Below are 14,825 nucleotides of genomic sequence, written 5' to 3'. Positions count from 1 at the left end.
CCACAAGTGTGTTATGAGGTTTGAGAAGATAAATGGCTGCCAGTGTGTTGTAAAGTTATTAAAAACTCTTTGGTTCCATGTTCATATGCAGTGCTTAGTAGATAAAGTCCTTTGAGACTTTTGCCATGAGTTCTCAGACAATTGAAATGGGAAGGCCACACTAGGTGATAATTCTTTTCACCTACTGGTTGACAGTGTTTTTAATTAAGGATCCATGAAGGCCTGGAAAATGTGGTTGTGGCAAGTTCATTTGTGTGTTTTCCCTAAGGGACACAAGTAAGACAAAACAGAATTACAGATAAAACTTTTTTGGCTAAACAAGCACTTTTGTTTGTATCTACATTGTTTCCCGTGTACCTTTAACAGGCTGGATGCCAAGTACCGTAGCTTTTATTCCAATATTCTTCTCTTCTGACATCAGTACTTTGCAGTCTTAGAAGTCATATGACAGCAGGACTTGGGAAAGGTAAGACTCTACAGTGAGGCACCAAAGGGGGAAGGTGATTAGCTGGCGTGTTTGACTGTGACTGGTGTAGGTGGTTGACTGTGACTGGTATAGGATGTCTTGAGATGGAAATGTTTTAGAAGGCTTTGGACCCTTTTATTTTGAAGTTGACCAGTTTGTTTTCTGTAAGGATGTAACCTTGTGAAAAACTGCCATGTCCACGGTGAGGGTACACCCACATGTTGGACAAGTATCTTTCCTTGAAGGCTCAGCAGAGTGTTAGGAACACATTGCACTAAGCAAATTCCCTTCTTTTGACTTTAGGGGAAAATTATGTATTAAAATGTTTCCTGCCCTCCTGCGAAAAATGCCTTTCCATAGTGTGCATATGCTCACGCCAGAGCACTGTTTCTACCTTTGCTGTCATGCAGATGCTCTGTACTCCCTTCACCATCAGCATGGCTAGCACAAGATTGATTCCCATTTCTCCATGATATAACACCCAAAAATGAACAGTTAAACCAGTCAGCTGCTTTGACTTGTTCCCTGCACTGAATTCCTATTTCCTCCTGGTGTGACCCTGGTGGATTTAATTGGTGCTGCCACAAAGATGAATGCCTCCCTCTGCACATGCTGACAGCCAGCAGTGCCTCTTCATTAGCTGTCAGGAGCACAGGACCTCAAGGGCATTGCTGATATTGCCGGCTGAACTAATTGTACCTCTGATATTTTCTGGAGGGAGCAGGCAGCCTGTTTAATCAAATGGGCACCAGCCTTTCCGTGCACAGATATCTCCATGTAATGGCATAGCGTGCTAAAGCAGCTTTGAGTGCTGCTTGTTTCCTATTGAAGATCTCCTGAACACATGGCCGTCCTTATTAACACAGTGATTTCTCAAAAATGTATTTGGTAGGGAGCCACCTCTCTGTGTGTGGACACATTCGCACACTGTCTGTTCTCGTCCTTCAAAGGAAGCTGTAACAACTCTAAACTGCTTTTTTTTAAGTGACCTTCGGAAATGCATGGAGTCAGAGAGCCGGAGAAATGAAGCCAGCTGAAGCTTTGCTGCTTGTTTCTCACAAGGTTAGTGGTGAGGGCTCAGTGGGAATGAACTCTTTTCCATCTCAAGCATCAGTTCTTGTGATGCGCAAATATCTGACATGCCAATGATAGGTTTGCCTCCTTCGCAGTTTTTAGAAAAGCAAAATCCAAATCATCCCCAGTTCTACAGATGAGATGACAGGTCATGCTACCAAGCTATTGTGCCGGCACCATAAAATCTACTAATTTCAAGCTCCGTGCCCTACAGGTCAATGCACGTAATATTCCTCTTAACCATGTTTTTTGTGCCTTTGTTATCATGGCTACTGAACAACACCGGGAGAAGGCACCAAGTTCAGGATACCTGCTTTCTGTTCCAGTTCCAGCAGTGACTCCTTCCATGATATTGGACCAACTACTATCTCTGTGCTTTTATGTCCTCCCATGTTTAGTTGAGATGATACCTGCATCCCTGTGAGAGGTATAAGCCTTGTGAATGTAAATGTAAATCTGAACTAGTGATAGCTCACAAGAAGTTTTTATAACCTTTATACTGTGGGTCTGGGGAACAGGCAAGACCAGGACTGTGACACATATTGCGGAGTGATATGAATAGTTTTACTTCCTCTCTTTCATGTGGAAGATCCCCTCATGATATCACATCTGTTTAAAGATCAAGATTGGTGTGACTCAGTCTTGGGCTGCCAAAGAACTACCAAAAAATATCTTGTTTATCTTGCAAGGGGAGATGGGGCACCTTTTCCCATTCAGAAGATGCGGTCCCTTTTCTGGTAGAATTCCAGCACTTGTATCTAGCAGAGAAGAGCCTGCAATAGCTGATCTAAACATCATTTCTATATTTATAGAAATATTCATTCATGGGTATTTTTTCTGCCTAAAATTAATAGAAATCATAGCAGTGAAGGCCATCTGATTTTAAAGCTCAAGGAATTAAATCTAGATGCAAGAACTATGTAAGAATTAAAAAAGCCCTTTCTAAATGTTGTCTTGGAGGTATGCAGCATATGCAGAATAAACAGGTTACCTAGATCACTCGTAGGGCTTGGGTATGTAACTTTGAAGTCAGTGAAACAAAAGCTATCACAAATTTTCATATATAAACGCTGCTCTCTTGGATCTCTTCTATCTTTGTGAATTGAGTACAGATTATAGGTTAAAAGTGTGTGTATTTATATTGAAGTAGTAGTAATGTTGCCTGCTTTTTGAATACTATTTACTAGTTAGGGTCTGTTTTGAAGATAGGTTACAGATGAAGCACTTCTGAAAACTCCTGAACACTTGTAGCTTTCATTTTCTTTCCTGTAAAGTAACTCTACTTACTTTTCAACCATCTGTTCTAGGTGGCATTAATTTCATGTGGCAGAAGACTGCACAGAGTCTATAAAATTTGGAATGAGCTCAGTTTCTTTACCTGCCTTTGCCATTACTCAAGCATGGTACATAAAGCTGAAGTTAAAAAGTTATTTTTCACTTGTCTTTTAATTCAGAAGCAGACTGCTTTTATTGGCCCCGCTTAACACATGGTGCATGTGTTCTGGTGTGTATTTCCTCCATTGGTTAAGTTAACAATATGGTATGTTTGGATGAGCTTCGCTGTGTGACCCAGTGGTATTATCTACTACACAGAAGAGTTTGGAACATAGTGGCACTGGCATCTTTAAAAACTTAGGTGGCACGAAAGCAAACAGTTCAAATTTGTCATGAACATCTTCCACTATCAGCATACATGTACGCCAGATTTGCTCTTAGTGAGGATGTAGCTTATGTCATGAAAATTATAGTTGGGGACTCTGTTTATTCCCACCCTCTTTTAAATGCCACCAGTTGTAATCACAGCAATGATGAGGTGTTTTTTTTCCTCTGCCTCAGCACTGCAGCTGGCACTGGAGCTTGACAATCAACATCAATGTTAGCAAATGGCTTAGGTAGTGCCAGACATGCAGAGAGAGTTGCCACGAAGCCAGGTGGTCTGCGGGAAGTGAGGAAGGTAATTGGAGCTTGTTGCTCTGACAATTTTTTATAGTAATTTGGGGACCAAATTGTGGGGGGCAATATTGGCTTTTTCCCAGTGTTATGTTAAGGTGTGAGGAATGTCCTGAACTTTAATAGTGCAGACTCGGTGGGGCTGAAGGTGAATCACACCCTAACTGTATGGCTTGAAGAGTTGAGAAGCTACAGCAGGTCTTCAGCAATGTCTGTGTTGCGTCCGTTAACTGTATGCCATGGACACACCGTTTTATTTGTGAATACAAAATCACGTGTGTTGATACTTTGGGCGTTCTCTGGTGTGTAAATACAAACTTTGTCTCAAAAGAAACAAAATGACTTTTATCTTCCTAACTACAATAGCAGGTCTGAACGGCATCTTTGACAGCTACCAGCTTCATGATTTTTAGTTTCGTGGTATGTCCCTCTAGTGGCGACATCAAAAAGTCCGACGAAGTAATAGTTTCACCTCTGCGTTGGATACCCCGTTCAGGGCTTCAGTTTTTAGCTTGTTACATGCCAGCAGTATCCTTGGCACATCATGAAGCACAGCTTCAAACTTAGATTCCCAAACAAATTGTGTGAATTGGGAAGACGGTAGTGGGACACTACAGAGGCAGTGGTAAGTCAAGCTCTTTGAGAAAAGATTTTCATAAATATCCACATCACTGGCATTATTTTGATCAATTGTGATAATGATTACTTTGCTGTTTGCTCACAGAAATGAGGATCCATCAGCTTTAGTCAACATGCAAATTTTTACGATAAGACGATAATGTTTTTATTACAGTTACCTGTGTGCCTTTTCTGTATTTCATTTGTTAAAAGATGATCTGTATTTGAATACACTAAGTAATGACAATAGCATTGTAGGAAGAAGTGAGACAAATATTATGGAGGGATGCTCCAAAGTATAGACATTGAAGATATCAACATCTGGTGGGGTGTTCTGTAGTACAGATGTCTGCCAGTCTTCTGCAGTAATAACAGTGAAATTCCCATGCTCGTTGCCATTTTCATCAAGAACCTCTGCAGATATGAAAAGTAAATAAATGAAAATGCATATACCTCCTTTGTCAAATCGCTGGTGGTATCCCACTTAAAACGGCAGGAAAGACAAGAGACTAGGTGACTTGCCTGAAGCTATCTGGAAAGCTGGTTGTTGAGTTTGAAGGCAGATCTCACCTCCTTGGTGCACCACAGAGCTGCTGCCCCTGATGTGGGAGGCAAAAATACACAGGCAGTGTAGCCCTCTCATCTCTGAAAGTAGTGAGAAAAGCAGGCTGTGTTTGGGTAAAAGGGTGGTTTAGCCAAACATCCTCAAAATAAGGTACTTGCTAGTGCCTAGGTCATCTGAGTAGAAATTGGATTATTTTCCTAAAGTTTATACATCTTAAGGCAGATATGCTTTGTGTTTTCTCATGTGCTTGGGTGTTGCTGCCTGACCTAATGCTCTGCCCTGCCGTGGGTGTTAAGATGCTCACAAATCCTTTGCTCTTCATCCAGTCCTTCTGCAGGCTCTTTCATCTTCCTCCTTTTCCCATTACTGGTGCTAGAGGAACATTGATCCTTATTTAAAATAAAGTGTCATCTCTCTTCTTTTTCAGCCTCGTATTAGAGGAGTGGGACAAAACTTTTTAAGCCTATAGTGAGTGTGACGACCTCGCTTGTCTTTGTTTCTTCAGCACAGGTGTCAAATTTAAGGCTTAAAAGCAGAATTTCTACCTCATATTTGCCAGTTTTTCAGTTATATACTAGTACATAGTGCTGTTTTGTTATTCAGCATGGTAAAAGCTGGGTTAGCCTGACTCCTGTTTGACAGAAAAGGAAAACCTTTCTGTGGGATGTAATGGCTTTGCCCAGGGTGACATTGTCTCATCTCTCCTCATGGAGGCCTAGCTTGTACTGCTACCTCTGGAGATGGAGATCTCTGCTAATTAAATGGTATGTCTTTTATAAAGCTAATAGGCATACCTGGTTGTGAAATCTTGATCTTCTGTGCTGTATTTCAGATCCCCACTATATTCGTAACTTCAGCGAGTGGTTAGCTTTTATTTTCAGGAAGAAATAGAAAGGAGGAACATGTGATTAATATATGTTATTGAAGAGACTGCTTCAAACTACAAGTGCAAGGTTGGCTGTCAGGTCTTAATGAAGCTGGTCTACAATTTAGCTGATGATTAATGAAGGAATAATGTCAAAGAGCAGTGCTTGATGGTATTATGTAGACTCCTGCTGCAGACCAAACAGTCTCTTCTGTGGGAGCAGGACTGCTGCTCTGGGTTCAAACAAGCTGTATGCAGCAGCCGACACTCCCGCTCTGTAGTGTGGGTTGTGGGTGGTGCATGTCCAGGGCAGCCTGCTCGTTTATCCATGCACTGGCTGTGTGCAGCCAAGGCTGGCAGGAGGATCCGCTCCCTAAAGGGCTTCTTTCAGGGCGATCTTGGAAAATGTGACAGCCTTGTCAGCCAGACTGCTGCATGCCAACATGGAGGAGGGAGGAGGAAAACACCCAGGGAAGGGTGATCTTTGTGGCTTGCCAACTGCATCGCTGCAGCTACAGGGTCTTGGGGGAGGAGACACCATCTGCTACCATTTGGCACAACTCAACCACGAGGGCACACAGCACGTTATTGTCCTCGACCTTGGCGTAAGGCGTTGGCAGCGTGCCCACTAGGCTGCTGTCTTCAGTAAGAGATAGGAGCGGGGAGGGACGTGGTGGTAAAATAGCAACTGTGTTTGTGCCTTGCATGCTGCAGTAGTGCAAGTGCTGGGGGAGAGAGATGGGGGGTGCCTCAGACACCCCGTGCCTCTCTGCTCTTGCTGTGAAAGGACACCTACGCCAGGAGTGAGTGGGTCCTTCTTGCCCATGGGGCATGCAAGAGGCTCCCAAACCATGGTGGAATAATATGCCTGTCCAGGACAATAACACCAATAAAGCTCTTAGTAACGTTAGAGGGGTAATAACAGGAGGCTTACACAGGCTGATGAGAGAATGAGCTGGCTCAGTGGAGACCTTGCTGAACTTGGGTAAACAGCCCCAAACAAGATTAGCTACACCAGGGGCTGATTTCCTTCAGAAGGACAGGGCATCTGCAGCCTCACGCCTTTCAGTTTGTGTTATGGCTTCCTGTCATCTCTAAGTGTGGACCTAATTTTCTAGGGACAGAGAAGAAATCAAAGGCTTAAGGAAAAATTTCAGATAAACTGCCTAAACCACCCAGGTACACCTTTTGCTTACAGAGCAAAATACTAACATGTCAGCTACGGGAATAAAATGGCACAGAGATGGAAGTACTTAAGGAGCAGGGAAGCCAAACAGTGAAATCAAGGTATGAGAGACAATAGTGGTTGGAGCTAAGAATGCATAATGTAATTAAACGGTAGGCTACTAAAAAGGTATATAAAAGAGATTGTTTCTGTTGGGGGAATGTGAAATAATTTGGGCCATACCTTTGTTACTTCCTTATCAATGGAAAGTCAAGTTAAGCTATGGTAAAGGCAAATGAATAGTCATAGCATAAAGCTCGTTTGCTCAAGGCATGCGTGCATGTGTGTGCTGTCTTTCCATCTGCAATATTGCAGAGGAGCACTTCCAAAATGGCCAAGGAGAATCCAGGCAGGGAGAGCAGCCTGTAGTTTGTTATAGTCTTGTGATGGATAAAAGCATGTTTAGCTTCCATCTTTCTGTTTTGGAAAAATCGCATTAAGGTGTGTCTTACATAAATCTGCTTTAATTAAAAATAAAAATGTATTGTGAACATGTGAAATGGTGCACCACACACAATTAGAGCACTGAGGAGTCCTTCCTGGAAAGCAGCCAGAGATCAGCAGCATGGGCCTGTAGGAGAGTCTGCAGTGCTGATTGAGAAAGTTGTCATTATAGCAGAAGCTGGGCCCATGGACAGGCACGTCTTCTCTCCAGAGATTTGTTGTTTCTGGGTATCTGTAGAGGCAATTCATACGAATTGAAGAGTAGTATTTTGCCACAAATGGTTGCAAATCAGTTTATTGTGGTTCCATATTATTAATCTTTGTAAATTTTTAAAATGCTGTAATTGCTTTGTTGACTCCAAATGCATATTTGGAGTTTAAAAGCCTTATCAAAGGTGAGTTAGACTTCAGTGCACTAAAACCCATTTAAAGAATCCCCAAAGGCTTTTTACATGTCAGTTTTTTTAAAGCCATATAGGTTTGTGGAGAAGTGGACTCTCTTAAAGGAGGTGCTGTAATAGGTGTATGTGTATATGGTGATTTATTATGTTTTGAATATAGTTTTGTCCACACATGCAGATGATGGGAGAAGTGTGAAAGTAATTTTCCACTTAAAAGTGCTTTTGATCTCTTGGACTTCTATTTATCTAGTGATAAAACCACAATTCAGGTATGTTTGGCAGAGAGTGTCAGCATCAGAACTGGGATAATAGAGGTTTACGTTCTTGGAGTATCATTCAGTACTGTTGGACCTGTAGCTATTTTTTTTTAAATGCATCAGCTTTCCTTAAATTCCTTTTCTGTTTTAACAGCATCAACTACATAACAACATGTTATTTAAGTAAATAGACAGAGAATACTCCCCTGGAAATGCCCTGAAGATTCAGTCACATTCATAAGTTGCCTTGTTGCTTATGAGGCTGGGAAGAGATTTAATAAGGCTTTTATTCCATAGTAATTAAGTGTTTGCCTGATGACACCATAACTCAACAGCTTAAATTGCTGTGTGAAAAGATACGATCTATCATGCGGAGATGCACATTTAATAATTACTAGTGCTGGATACCATGTGTGATATTCCCTCAAAATTTGTTAGCCCTTGCTCGAGTCCCTGTGTCTGGAATAGAGGCAGCAATGCACGGTGTTTTTCCTAAGGTGTTTTGTGCTTCTTAGTCTATAAATGAAATTGAGACAAATGTAATGCTGCTGAGTTACTTGAACTAATTTGAACCCAAACCTGTAATTTTACTTGGTCACCATCTGTATGCCTCGATGCTTTTTGATTATTGTTTATTGTAATATTAATACTGTTATTTACTAAAGCAGGTAATTTATACAGTTCAGAGTCCAACTAAAATCCCTCCCAAAAGCATTTGGATGGTTTCAGCCTTGATGTAGCTGGAGTACATCCTTGGAGGTCTGTTGTACTTAACCTGCTTCTGTTTTTGAAGAGAATAGGTGAAGATTAAATACTGTGCTTAGCTCTTCATTTTGCCCTTGCCTCTTTCAGTGGTGTAACTTACTGCAAAGAAAAGTATTAAGGTTTTGTGCAGTGCTTCTGCTTAGTAGAATCCCTGTTCTCTTTAACAGTAATGTCAAAAATGTTTTTTGTAAATTGGTGATTAGATCAATGATATGTGGAGTGTATGGCAGTTCTTTTAGTGGTCGCTTTGCTAATTTATACACTTAACTCTATAATCTCGACCAGCTCTTAAACAAAATGACATTTAAATCGAAGCTGGATTTTTGTGCATCTGAGGCAGTGATGTCTGACCTCTGTGCTCCACAACAATATTTTGTTCTGCAGTTTAACAAAGAACTCCTCTCCTAATTTCTGCTACTAAACAGGCCTATTAAATAGTTTGTCCAACCTTAAAATTAATCTAAGTACTCACAGATCAGCTCCTCTAAATCCGTTTGTTCCTTCTGCTGAGGTGGGTGATGAAGTAGTATACAAAGACCTTTTGAATGTAAAGACCTTGTAAATAGGCTGAACTCTGCCCTGATACAGTGCCAGGCAATTAGCTGAGAGCACCGCTTGTTTGTGGCTGCTTCCAATTTACTTCAGATTTTGTATCCTGTGGCAGCAAATAGTGGTATTGTAGCCAGGCCTTTGGCTGTTCCTGTACTCAGTGACTTTTTCCAGCTCTTTTTTTCCTGCTAAGGGAAAGAATTGCAATTCCCTTTTCGTCCCTGATGAGCCTTTGCTTCCTCTCTCCATCTTCCTGACCTGGAACTAGCTGTATTTCTGCCCTTGCTGTGGTCTCTGACAGTTGGCAATGCTGCTCTTGTCCTTGCTGCTCCACGTCACAGTTAGCCTCTGTAAACCACCCTGATCTTACTGACCAAAGCCTTCATGCAGCCTCGTGAAATACCGTGCTCCTGAAAGTCTCGCAGTGGAGGCGTGTGGGCAGGACTGCAAAGGGTGTTTTCCTAGCTTTCATTATCAAGGGCCAGTTACAGTGTCAGCATATACAAAGTCTGATACCGTTAAAAGTCCACTGTTTATTCAGAGAGACGTTAAAATCAAGGAAATTTTTTGATCCATGCAACCATGAGGTTCATATAGTTAATGTTTCATTTGTATTGCCTATGATACACTGTGCTGGGTAATGCAAGTCAAGTGCACGGCAGTGCTGCCCTCTGCAGCCTCCCGTTTTGGTGGCCACAGCAGTCGTGGGGAGCTGTTTTAGGGCACCCCTGCCCAGGTAAGCCTGGAAAGCTACCCACCTTCAGCAGGGTTATCGTCATGCTGGCTCCTTCCATCATCAGCCTGCTAATGCACTTTTCGACAGCAGGCTGTTGTACACCCCAGTCAGCCTTTCCTGTTGCTGTTAAGCAAGCTGGACTTTTCAGGTTTGCATGGGATGCTCTAAGCCTTAGCCCATATTAAGGATGCTCCCAATCTTGACGTAGACGTATGAAGCAGAGCTAGTGGAGTGACTTGACGCGTGGTGGGTATGGCGAGTAGGTACCATCACACAGTCACAGCTGTGTTTTGCTCTCCATTCATCTCTTGTCTGGAAATTTGCACTTTTTGTGCCTGTTACCAGTTCTGGCAGCTCATGGCAAGACGACTTACTGCTTTATAGATGATATTTTTTGAGGAGTAAAATTCTCTGCTTGGACAAAAAAAATATTTTGGGAAAATGGATGATGACCATAGCAGTTTGTTTGTTTGTCTGGACAGTGCGGTAGGATGATGTTTTGAAGAAAAGGTTGGATTTCTATGTATTTTTCATATCAGTAATTTTGAGTGGGCTGAAGACAAGTGGTTGGATCTGTTGAGATAACTTTGATGGAAGCCAAACAACATTTTCCTGCTCTATTTTTGTTTCTGTATTGGGTAATCCAGACTACTTAATTCACTCAATGTCTCATGTGAGCAAAGAATGTGGTATTCTGTCACCTCACCTTTATTTGCTGGTGTACGTAGTTAGAGTGCGTATGTACTACTCAACTTACTCTGCCTCATTCAGATACAGATCTCTTCTTCAAAGTTGAAAGTTTTGTATTTAGATTTATTTACAGTGTCCAAGTGAATTGAAGTCATCCTGCATTTTCTTCATTGTAAGTGAGGACAGTTTGGCCTCTGTGTAATTCAATTTAAACTTTTCCCAGCAATGTAGTTAACTTGCTAACAAATTATGAGAAGTCCCGTAGTTGTGTGTATGATGACTTGGAAGAATTGAGCCAAGCCTTGACTTTCAGGCTGGGGAATTCAGTTTTAATCTATCCAGCAGGTAATGACTGCATGTTTCTCAGCAGAGCCCTATTCTTGACTTTTATTATTGTCATTTCCCCCCCTGTGACTATTTTATGTTCAGAAATTAAACATAAGCAATGATAATCTTTTCGGGAAGCTGGTAGAGAAACTCCAGAGAGACGTTAAATTTAGTAAGTTGAAATGATCAAGTCATGAAGCTGCCAGAACCAGCATAGGATGCTGACTGTGATTTTGATACTGACTTTTTTGTTCTGTAGTCTGAGCTGTGAGTAATGCCCAGCTGACAGAGGCAGAGAAACGTGTCTTTTGGTAGCCAAAATAAAACCATGATGCTGTGTGCTGGAAAGAAAGGAGGGTTCAATCGCATGTATTAAGCTGTGTAAAACTTCGTGTGTCTTGCCTCTTCCAGCAGTTTACCTACCAAGGTGAATCATCCTATTAAAAAGTCTCAATTGAGTATCAAGTATGAACAGATGGAGGGTTTTCATGGGTATCCTCAGATGTTGTATCAAGCCTTGGAAGCAAAACTGGCAAGAAAGTAATGGCAATGAATGCTTAATAGAATTTCCCACTAGTATAATCTCAAAGCCAACAAGTTATGACAGGCAGCAGGTGAATGTATACTTGAGGATAGATTGTTTTGCCTCTCAACAGGCATTAAAATGTGTCTTCAATTAATATATATATTTACAAGAAGAGAAAGTAAATATGTAAACAGTTTCTTCAATTTGCATTTAAATTACAAATTATTTTGAAATAAAAAACCCCACTGATTTGTGCAAGGAAGAAGTTTTCATATACAAATGTAAGTTTTAAGTTTCAGTAGGCTGCTCCGTTTCTCCTTGCTTGATTTATATAAAAAGCTTTCCAGTTGCTTTCCTGGTAGGCAGTTATATTCCAAAACACTCTCTATGCTACCGTGCAATTACAAAGAATAACTTAGTGATGTAGGTGTCTTGTTGCTCAGGGCTGCTTGAAAATTTGAGAGCATTTGAGGTAGTAGAGGAGCTGCTGTAACCATTTTGTGTGATGTACAGCTAGGGTTTAAGAAAAAAGCTCGGTTCTGGCTGCTAGACTGAATTTTCAGGAAGTGTTGGCAGACAACAGGTATAAACACCAATTAATCTCTATGTACAAGAAAAAATCAAGGTAATCAGAAAAAGCCTCTGGAAGGTGCCAGTAGTTCAGCCATCTAGCAGATGGAAGTAGTTAATGGAAAATAAATACAAGAATTAAAAAACGTACTAAGAAAAAAATTAGAGAATCAGATTGTATTAAAGTGGATTCTTGAAAAGCATACATATAAATGCTATAAAACTGCTAAATTAATTAGAATTATTTATAGGCTGAAATATCTGTTGTATTGTGAATAGTAGTCAAGTGGAAAACTATGTACGATCTTCATGCTGTGTTGTCACAAATTGAAATCATCCCTTGCATCCACTTGGAAAGTAACTGTTGTTTCTAAAATTGAATAGCCTGTATCTCCTCTCTAGGGAACAGTCCTTTCCCATCCTTAGAAGGCTCTTAGATATGTGAAAATGAGCTTTAATGCTACGATGTCAGAAAAATTCACCTGAAGTACAATACACTTGAGATTTTCTTTCCAACTGCAACGTGTTCTGACAAGCAGTGTTTTCTTAAGGGGGTCGTCTTGCTCGTGTTGCTGCTCAACAGATAGTCTGAAATTGCTCTCAGCCTCAACGTGCAGCTCTTCTACCTCCTCCTCTGCTTGGAAGATGAGTGCAGAAGAGCATGGAGGCTTCCAAACAGTAACATAAACAGTGCTTCATAATTGTCATAGAATTCAGGCTAATGACCAGCAGTGGGAATGAAACCAACCCTGGCTCATGGTGCAGAAGTTGCTGTGCCGAAACAGAGTTTTCCATGACTTTCTACATCTGTGTCTTGTAGGACTTTCTATATCTAGGTCTCCCTAGGAGATCCTGGAGGTTTCTCAGCTCCCAGCCATGTCAGAGCAGCCATTCTGTGAAATATCTCCAGAAGCAAATTCTCTGACAAATGCAGAGTGCTCTAGGCTTCTGGTCCTCTGCTTAGCACTAACGTGGCTTCATTCTGGAACTGGCGGTGGCCTGCTTACCGCTGTGAGCCCTGGCATGGTGCAGGCTAGCAAGACAAGGTGCAGTGGTGCCTGTGAGGGTCACAGCAATCACCTGCAGGCTTTTAAAAGGGTAAAGTGTAACTTTGAAATGGTATTTTTGACTAGATTAGGAATACCTATTCTCAGACCTGAAGCACTGCTGCTAACTCGTTGCTATAATCTTTCTGTTAGGGCTGGGAAAAAGCTAGGCTCACAGTTTTGCGCAGAAGCATGCGTGCACAAGAGAGATGCTGCACACTGGTGGTTACAGCATTTCTGTGACTGATTGTATTATGTGAATATAGATTGTTTACCTAGGATGTGTTTTGACACATGCACCTATTTCAGAAAAGCCTTTCCTGAATACATTTTTAATAATAAATAAGAATTAAATGTTCCACCTTGTATTGACATGTTTCAAAACTAGCTTATGTTGAAGAGGGATGATTCACTCTTCTTTTTGAAGGGAAGTGCACCCACACAGTTACTAAAGATTGCTGAATGTCAAATGTTTGTCGTGACACTTGACCTTAATCTCTGTGTAACTCTGGGAATACTTGAAAGTCTGGCCCCAAATGGCCTCTGGGCATCTATGAAGATTTTTTTTTAATTATTGTTGTTTTCCTGTTCCACTATTAAACATTTAAATATTCGGTGGTTAGGGTAAAATGTTCCAGATACTAGTCTAACTAGTATTTCACCCATGTGATGTAAAGAAAAGAACCATAATTCTTAAACAGAGGTTAATTTAATCATCTTATGCAAATGTTGTACAGTGGACTACTTGTAGGTTTTGGGTTTGTTATTTTCTTGTTTTAATGTTCTGGTTGATAATACTGTCTCAGGAAAATTGGACAATGTTGTATTCGGGCCTGACTCTCACTGACCCTGCTGCACAGACAAGTTTAATTTGTAATAGAGAATGCAAAGCAGAAACGGAAACTTGGAGTGGGAAAGTTTCCCTCCAGATACACAGCCTCAGAGAGGAGAGCTCCACGGGTGCAGACACTGGCTTGTCAGGAGAAGCTCCGGCTGCCACTTCCCCTGTGCGCTCTGATGGGCAGTACTCGATCCTGTGTTCAGTGGGGTAGATAGCATTGCAATTTACTTGAAACTTACTGCTAAATATTAATTAAAAATAAGAAGAGTGGATGGTAGACTTGGAGGCAGAATACTAATTCTTTGGGGACTCCAGGCACTGGGCTCAGCTTGCAGCCTGAGATGCCAGGTCCTGGCACAGCGTCATCTTGGAGCTATCTTCTCATTCTCTGATGTATTTGCAATGTCAATAATACTGTGTTTAAAACAAACAAAAAGTTTGCACTGGGTACTGCCTGGGCTAAAGAAATGTATGCACTCAGAATAAAAGGTGATCTTGACTTGAAATTCCCTGGTTGTCTCCAGCTTCAGGCTGCAGAGGGGTAGGAATAACTTCAGTGAATGTGAAGACCGGGCTGTGACACCTTTCTGGTCTTTGAACTACCTCTTTACGTGTAGTTCCATAATAAGTGGACAGATGTATAGGGGTTCATTTTGGAAAGTCAGTATTTATCATCTGAGAAGCTGCCGCAGTGTTGGTCTGTGCTGCTACACCTCATCTTTCAAAATGATCAAAATGTTTGGCAAAACTGACTTTTCAGTGGAGATGAATCTACATTTTTATCAGTACTGCAAAGCTCTTCTGCATATTATTATAGAAATAAATTTGTTCCAGAAAGGAACCAAAATTTGTAACAAATTAGAATCCTGTCACAGAACGGTTCAGTGCTGTAGCACCTTGTGAGAGAGTA

The 14,825-nt window shown here is 41.2% G+C and overlaps 1 protein-coding gene across 6 annotated transcripts in view; it reads left to right on the top strand.

The window, feature by feature from the left end:
* Nucleotides 1-14,825, top strand: part of ARHGAP24 (Rho GTPase activating protein 24) — a 225,564-nt gene that overhangs the window by 91,880 nt on the left and 118,859 nt on the right. Inside the window, exon 1 of one of the 6 annotated variants that reach the window (XM_055725055.1) lies at nucleotides 3,414-3,494. The exons of 4 other annotated variants lie outside the window; for them this stretch is intronic. The gene's annotated coding sequence lies outside the window, so the exon portion shown is untranslated. Of the gene's footprint in view, nucleotides 1-3,413; nucleotides 3,495-3,981; nucleotides 4,116-14,825 lie in introns of those variants that run through there. One more of the 6 variants, XM_055724880.1, reaches the window with a different exon arrangement.

Source organism: Falco cherrug, chromosome 1 (assembly GCF_023634085.1).
Source record: "Falco cherrug isolate bFalChe1 chromosome 1, bFalChe1.pri, whole genome shotgun sequence".
Classification (NCBI taxonomy): Eukaryota; Metazoa; Chordata; class Aves; order Falconiformes; family Falconidae; genus Falco; species Falco cherrug.
The sequence above is the reverse complement of the archived record's forward strand: the minus strand, read 5'-3'. Positions and strand labels throughout refer to the sequence as shown.